Raw genomic sequence first — 8514 nt, forward strand, 5'->3', positions numbered from 1 at the left:
TGCTAGGAATTAGCCAAGTATGTACTTTGTTACATGAATGAAAGAAGCCTGATTTCTTCAGTTCACTTTTATTTCTTGAGAAGTTGTTGCAGTATCTAAATTTAAGCTACCTTTTACCGTAAAGAAGAATACTATATAATAAGTCAACGTGTACGATGAAAACTACCAGAAGGCTACGTAGTGCCTTAGAATAACAAATGTTTGGTAAATGGCTCCATGAGCCATTGCATCTTGGTCTCTTAGACGTTCAGAGTCAACATAATTATGCGAGCTGGCGTTATGTGTATACACTCTCTATCAACTATGAAATTGAAACATGCATACTTTTGCTGGACCGTTTGCTTTGAAATGAAGAAATATGGGTTTCTACACATGAGTGTTAATTATCAGTTTTTTTCTCTCTCTTTCTGATCATTTTACAACAGGATATTGAAGAGACGATGAATACTGCTTTGAACGAACTTCGAGAACTGGAGAGACAGAGTACAGCAAAGCATGCCCCCGATGTGGTTCTGGATACCTTAGAACAAGTAAAAAACTCTCCCACGCCAGCCACTTCCACAGAATCTCTCAGCCCTTTACACAACGTTGCCCTCAGGAGCTCAGAGCCTCAGATTCGACGAAGCACTAGCTCCTCCAGTGATACAATGAGTACTTTCAAGCCTATGGTGGCACCGAGAATGGGTGTGCAGCTGAAGCCTCCAGCCCTACGTCCAAAACCTGCTGTTCTTCCAAAAACAAACCCTACCATAGGACCTGCACCTCCTTCCCAGGGTCCTACAGACAAGTCTTGCACAATGTAAAAACCAACTGAGCAAGGTCATTTGGGGAGGTGATTAAAAAAAGAAAATGGATTCATGACAAAAGTCAGCAGACCATAACTTTACTTAGTTTTGAGCTTATAACTGGAGATCTTCTGGCTTTTCTATGTTCTTGAATGTAATGTCTGAAACTAGCTAAATTTAACATGGGCATTTGTATTTTGTAATTTCTTTTTTTTTTTAGTAACTGGACGTATGTCATTTTAAAGACAATAGAAACACTTAGACTTACTTGAAAATTCAATGCTGCACCATTTGTAATGAAGGCAACACCACTTTGCTCTCCATATTATGCAGTGCTTCAGGTTTAGTGTAGCCTGGGTGAGTCAGAAACGTCTGGATCCAAAGGCACAAGAATCTGATTTCCAGGCTTTGGAGTATAACCAGTATTTGTCTGTGGTACTCGGGGTAATGGCTGAAAAGTGACAGTGGCATTATTTGGTAGCTGACAGTTAACACCTCTGACTCCATATAGGGGACAGGGTTCAGCTCATGCGAATAAAGACTTGCAGTTGTCACAGTGGGACCTTCAGCCCACGGCCTGAATGAGTCGGATGATTGCCTCTTTCATAACAAGTCATTTCCCTGGGTCCAGGTTAAAGACTCAGCGGAAGGGGGTGGAAATTCTGCAGTTATTGCTTGAACTGAACCTGGGAAAAGGAGAGAAAGAGAGAGTCCTCCTGAGATATCCATGTGACTCCTTCCATGAGCCTGATCGGGCCCCAAGTCCATCCTGTGCATTCGCAAAGGACTAGAACATTCTCATTTTAAAGACTTTCTGGGTACACTACTCCACAGACTCCTTCCAAGATCTGTTGTTCAATAACTGCCTAGAAAATATTTCCAACTCCACCAAATCCCTATGTTCTCCTCTGTGGAAATGGAGAAAGCAAACAGCACACAAGTCCTTGGTTCACTCAACCTTCTCTTCTCCTGACGAAATGAACTTGGTTCCTTTAAACATGTACAGAGGCGTAATGATCCTAAATTGAATCCCCAGCTTTCCTCTCCTTTTGACTCTTTGAGCCAACCTAGAACTGGTACCAGAGTAAGAGCCGTGCCGGCCACGGCGGGAGGATGACGTCATGGTTCCAGGATGACTTCCTCCCAATTTTGCACCCTGGAGCCATGACTCTCTTTTCTTTTTTTCATGTGGTCTCTATATAACTCACATAGTCACATGAGCTGTTAGGAGCCCTCTTTCTCTGACATCCTAGCGCATAGACAATTTTTAGTTAGCCCATATTTATGCTATATTTCCCTCTATCTTAAAAAGGTTGTTTTGAATTTATGGTTTTTTTTTTTCTTGGGTTCCAATTCCCCTTTTTCCCCCCGGCGGCACTTTTTTTCGGTTTTAATTTTTTGGGCTTTTTTTCACTTTTTTCTTTGACTTTCTTGGGGAGGGGCCTTTTTTTTTTCTTTAAAAATAATAGATGGCCACAACTAACCTCTCTGGACCACCATTGATTTCCTTCTAGGTTTAATTTCAAACTGGTAGCCAACAGCATGCCCATCTAAGAATTACATAGCATGGACTTTTTCAGCCCATTGGTGAATGCATCATGCAGGAAAGAATGAGGATCTGTACTAAAATCAAGGTCATGAGAAGATCATGACTTTGATCTCTACCTCAGTTTGCCAATCTAAACATTCTGATGCAGACAGATCAAATAGAGATATTGTCATGTTACTGGTTGCTTGTCTGCAGTCTAATTTCATAAATGTATTGAATAGTGAATTTTTTTCCAAGTATTTTCAGGTATGGTAAGTTTTTAAAGCTCTTAATTTTCAGACCTGTCCTTTTTGCCCATTTTGAAAAAGGGGCCCAGCTCAGCATCTTGTTCAACCCCTCACCATTTCTCTTGAGCTTTAGTGGTCTTTCATCACCTTGGACACATGGGGACAGCCAGGACTGAGTACTGAATAGCACTAACCCTTTTGAACAATCTGCAGATTCCCTAGGAAATTTAAACTTTCCTAAATTCTCTCCCAGTTCTCTCTGGATTCTACTTTGGTTTCTAATTTTCTGTTGCTAGATGGAGAAACAGAAGCAAAGAATAAAGGTGGAAGTAATTAAGGGGAAAAGAGAAACTAAATCTCTTAAAAATTAAAAAGGATTTTTAAACACCAGTTTCCCCTTTTGATGGAACAGTAAGATGTTAACAGAGGGCATCAAAAGGGCAGAGGTGTTCTGAATTTATTTAGCGAGGGTAGGGCGGGGGCGTAGGGATGGTATCTTTTATAAGCTTTAACTTCAGCTTCTCAGATATTACTCCAAGCTCAATTCTCCAGGCTTCTCCCTGGTAATCCACCTATGTCGCCTCTCTTTGTTTATACCTGTGATGGAATGAGGATTGCCTTTTTGCCACCAAATCAGGACTCTGCTGCCTGGAATGGCAGAGGACATGCTGCTCTAGACCCTCAGAGCCTCAGAGGCTGTGCCTTCTTCCAGGAAACAGCTCCTAATACTGACCCATCACTCCCTTACTTGACCCGTCTCTGTCTCTTCTCCCTAAACCCCTGTTGTCATCCTGAGGCTTTTCTTTTTTTTTTTTTTTTTCAATGCCCAGAGAAAGATGTGACCTCAAGATGAGTAAGGACTCACCTATCCTCAATTTGTTTAGTAAAAATCTTCAGATTCCAGAGATAAAGACAAGGCAGCCACTTCACAAAGGATCCAAAATAACACCCAGTAAGCTCATTAAAAGCTTCAGAAGCTGAGCAGCTTCACCTGGCCTGCTTTCCAGCCATGGACATAGCACACAAAGGGGAGGTGGGAAGGCACAAGGAGTGGGAAGAGAATAATGAGTCCTGAGATGTTATGCTTCCAGTTTCAAGGATCTTACCAGTCCTCATGTGCATTTTGGGAAAGGGATCATTTTGATGATGGGGAAATGATGGTTCTACAAAGATTACCTGACTCCACTTACACAAGACTACCTGTATGTCCATGTCCCCTCCATTGAACTCGCTGAAGTAGATTTACCAAGCCGGCCTTTTGGTTCGGGTCAGGACGTTAGGAATGAATTACCATAGAGATAAAGATAATAGGACACATTTTCTGATGAGTGCTCTGTAAATGATTTCAACCTGTTATATGGCCCTTTGTAGAGCTCTTATGTTCATGTTCAGTGTCAACGGTATTGTTCAACAGTTGTGCACGTTTCCACACAACATAATTTGACGTTGGTTCCCCTTGAGCCACCCATGGAATCGTCTACAGCAGGGTCCCACGTAATCTACTGCAGTGAGCATGAACACCAATGTATATAGAGCACTACGGGTTAGATTGTATCAGTTAAGAGTTTTTTGTCTTTGTACTTAAGCCATTTCCAAAATGGGCTTATAATTTAAGGAAAAGAGGAAAGTGGGAGGATAGTGGTCTCCCTAGCATTTGGGAAAGATAGCCTCTGAGGTCTACAAACTGAAGATACCTTGATAATTATAGCTTCTGAAATATAAAGTTAAAGAGTATGGGTCTGTGGAGGGATTTAGAAAACTTTAGAACTGGGATGACACTCATTTATTCCTGACCACACTAGTGAGAGGCCACAAATGTAGGAAATGCACTTGGAACTGAGCCTTGCTCTGAGTTAACCACCACAGAGGCTCTGAGCCACAGAACAGCTTAGAAGGCTCTACCCATGTATAAATAGAGCTTCCTACTCAAGACCATCCTGAGCTGAAAACCCAGCCTCCAGCTGAGCTGAGGTGTCAGTCAGGGTTCATGCAGGGTGACTGGTACAGCTTCATTCAGATCAGTAAAATGAACTGGAAATTGAGTTTTCACTTACCCTAGTATACTTTAAAAAAAAAAAAGGTGTCTACGTGATATAATAGAGATGGGTACCTGTATCTTTAAATTACGTAGGGAACTTTGTATGTTTAAATAATTGTACTGGGTTCCATAAAGCTTATCTTAGAAACTATTTAGTAAAAGAAAATATATAAACCGTGCATTTGTGAATGCCCCCCTTAGAGCATTCATCCAAGTTCAATGTGTCGTGTGATGGTTATTATAGATGTTTAGAATAAGTGGCTGTGTAACAGGAGAGACTGCTATTTACCTACAGGCTCAAAGGTAACTCCTGCCCACGTAATTAAATCGGTGTTGTCCTTTCCTGTTGGTTTGATCAGTTGCAGTACTGGTAGCTTCCTGCTTGTGACTGTTACCTAATCGTGTCAATGTACATATGTAGTATGTACATGTGAAAGTGCCTTTCTATTTTCAGAGTTGTAGCCTTGCATTTTACTGTTTCCCCTTTCTTGCTCTGCCCACCTCCTCCCTCCTCCCTTGCTCCTGTCCCCAATTCCTACTGCCTATTTGAGTGTTTTGAAACTTCCAACACTGTTCCCCAGCTTCTTTCCATCCCACCTTCCTGTGCCTCCGGTGCTCAGTATTGTCCTGTCTTGCATCCTTGTCGGTCATCAGACTTGCTTTCCTTGTAGCTGTGACTCTGCCTTCCACACCCCGCAATAACTCTCCCTGAGTCCTCCCACCTCCTTCTCTCACGTGCTGCTGTCGCCCCTTGCGTTCACCTAAAGGCTCTGTACTGCCTCTTACCATTATATTCCCTGTCTCCGAGGTGAAAATAAAGGGGGATGCTTTTACAGTTCTGGAAGGAAAATGTTTTGTTAATATTGTTGTGACAATGCACTTTTATGTATAGTACTGTACATTTTGGCATGTATCATTCCAGGCTTCAGTACACAGTCAGGTCTGTTCACCGTGTATCTTTATAATAAATAAGATAGCTCTGGCCACCTTTGTCTGCTTCCAATTTGGTGTGATTCTCCGTGGTGTTTGCATTCCTCTCTTTTTTTTCCTAATCATTATTTACCCCCCAGAGAGCTGAGTTGCATTAAATAATGTGAAACTACCTTTCTAAAAAAAAAACGTTATCTCATTTGCATTTTTGTGAATTTGAAAATGAGGCCTCAGGCATAGGATGTTGTTCGTGAAGCCAGGGTTTTTTAGAGTCATGTTGGGAGACACCTGTGTAGTAAGTGAAAAGGGACTGGGAGAATCTTAACTGAGGCTGAAAGAGTGCAGTTTTTCTAAACACCAGATTGAAATCTTTCCTTTGAGAGGGACTCCTTGGCATAGTAAACCTTGTCAAGTTGATCTTTGCTTTCGTTGAATACACTGAAATGCAATCCTTAGGTATAGACTATGCTTAGAATTCCCCTATGTATTGATATTTTTTCTTTAAGCTTAAAAAAAACTAACTCTGGAGGACTAGCAATGAGTAATAAATCGTTTTGTAAAACTATCAGCAATGTGTCAGATTGAATATTGATAAGAGATATGGAGTAAAAATACATCAAGGGAAAAAAAACTTTATTGACATGTAAAATACATACAGAAAAGTACACATCTCAAGAGTGCAAGAGTTTTCACAAAGTAATGTGTATACCACCCAGATCAAGAAATAGCAAGCACGTCATCAGTATCCCAGAAGCTAGGCTTGTGCCCCTCCAAAGTTCATTAATATCCTGATGAATAACAGGTTTGATTTTGCCTGTCATTTTAACTTCCTATAAAGGGACTCAGCATGCAAGTTTTGTGTCTGGCTTCTTTTGTGAGAGTCATCCAGGTTTTTACATATAACTAGTTTTTTTTTTTCCATATTCACTGCTATATAGAATTTTATTACGTGAGTATGCTTGGTGTTGTATTTGTTTTAGTATTTCCTGATTAAACTTCGGGTATGCTATGCAGAAATCTTTAAACATGGACAAGTAAATGGCGGGGGTGGGGGGAACCACCTGTTAATGTTTTTCTAAAACATAATGGAATGACTTAGAACTAAGCCATTGACTAAAAGGCTGACCCGAAAGCAAGTAGGACCACTTTAGGACCAAAGAGATGGATTTAGAGGCTGCCGCACAGGAACAAATGCCCAAATCAAATTATAAGCTTGTTCCAGGAAAGACTCCACTGTCCTACATCTTCCTCACTCTACCCTCAAATCCAGGAGCCTCGGCCTGCTGCAGTCCTCCATGGGTGCCTGCATCCCTCACTCCTGAATTAGAGTCCGATGTGGGTGTGTCTGGTTATCAGTTCTCACTGCTCATATGCCAGCACCCTGTAAGAACAGTAGGAAGGCAGCAAAAAGGAGTTTCTGGCTTCTACCTTGGGTAGTTGGGACTCCTAAGGTGGAAAATTGTCCAACCTTGATCTAAAGTGCCAAAAAGTTCTTGGAAGCTGAAAACTACGGCAAATTCCATTCCATAGGCCATATATCCCCATTTGGATTTTGGAAAATATGGTCAATATATTTTGGGAAATAATCATGGTGGGGTTCATCATTCTTCCATAGACTTTTATCTAGTTCTACATAGTAGATAGAAAACTTGGCTTCTACAATAAAAAAAGTAATTTTATCAAGATTAATCCTCAGCAAGAGTAACTGGAGAGCTGAACCGGGCTGGATATCAAAATGTGTTTATGTGTATGTGTATGGGAGGGGGGGTGTTGTTCCTTCTGTTGTTACCTCTCATTCTTTTTATGTGGGTTTATGTCTTTTTTTAATGCCCTTTATTATCATTTAGAGAAGTATTGGGAGGCAGCAGAGGTAAATGTCTATCTTCAGATCACTACCTTTAAACAGAAGCTCCTCCTTTAGTCTCTTAAAATCCTACCTGGTTAAATCAGCCAGAGTCGCTTTCTGTTGCTTGCAGCTGAAAGACCTGACTGTTACAAGTATTCAGAAAGAATACAGGTATCCGCCTAATACAGGTATCCTAATACATTCCTAACTGCCTCTTTTCAAAAGTTCACATTATGCCACTTCACTTTTACAAAATACCTACTTTAGTACCTGTTTTCAAAGCTAACTGAAAGAAATCCCAAGCAGATTTTCACTTTTACCAAAAAAAGATGAAAAGCAAAATTATCATTTTTGCAGCAAACTATTTATTATAGAGGCAACACGCACCATGAGCAGCAGTGAGAGTGGCCTGCCAAGCTCCTCCCCCAGAACCACTCAGTACTTCAGCATCAAGCTGCCTTAGCTTTGAACCATGTCTGAGCATCTGTGCTCTATCTCGATTTTGTGCATCCATTAGCAAGATGAATCCTAAGGTATCAGAAAAGCGAAAGAGAGCTCATAAGGGTGTCCCCTTAGTGTAAAACTGGACATATTTAAGCATTTTGGTTGTGGTGAATGAAGTAAAGCCATATACACATTGAATTTTGGGTCTGGGAACTCTCAAAAATTTTTTCATATAAATTAATGGCAATTCTTCACTTTATGTCATTTCAGCTTACGAAAGTTTTCATAGGAACACTCTACTTTCAGATAGTAGGGGAAACTCGTAAAGGTAAAATAGTTATTCTTGAGAGTAAACAGAACCCTAAATGTCAAAGAGGTAGGCTCTAGTCCAGACTAAGCTCCTCTTTAATCAGGGAGAATTTCCCAAATTCTACAGACCGTAACAGTTGTAGAATGGTACCTATGTTCATCAAAAGAATGTGAACACCACATTTGCTACCTCTAGAGAAGCTGGTTTAAAAGAAACACCACAAAAACTTATCCTTGCTTTATTTGGTTTAATCACTTTAGCATTTAGGAGCAAAACAGTAGAGAAAGTAATTTCATTTTATCTTGAAGATATTCTAGTTTTCTTTTTTTAAACAAAAATAAATTTTGAGGAACAAAATAAAAGTGAGAGACGAAGAAAGCTTGTT

General features: G+C 40.5%; 1 protein-coding gene across 2 annotated transcripts in view; it reads left to right on the forward strand.

Moving 5' to 3' along the window:
* The window catches only part of SRGAP1 (SLIT-ROBO Rho GTPase activating protein 1), a 240490-nt gene extending 239123 nt beyond the window's left edge, over nt 1-1367 (forward strand). For both annotated transcript variants that reach the window (XM_023520517.1, XM_023520519.1), the window contains exon 23: nt 850-1367. The gene's annotated coding sequence lies outside the window, so the exon portion shown is untranslated. The remainder of the gene's footprint in view (nt 1-849) is intronic.
* The last annotated feature ends 7147 nt before the right edge of the window (nt 1368-8514 follow it).

Source organism: Pteropus vampyrus, unplaced genomic scaffold, assembly GCF_000151845.1.
Source record: "Pteropus vampyrus isolate Shadow unplaced genomic scaffold, Pvam_2.0 Scaffold9, whole genome shotgun sequence".
Taxonomy (NCBI): Eukaryota; Metazoa; Chordata; class Mammalia; order Chiroptera; family Pteropodidae; genus Pteropus; species Pteropus vampyrus.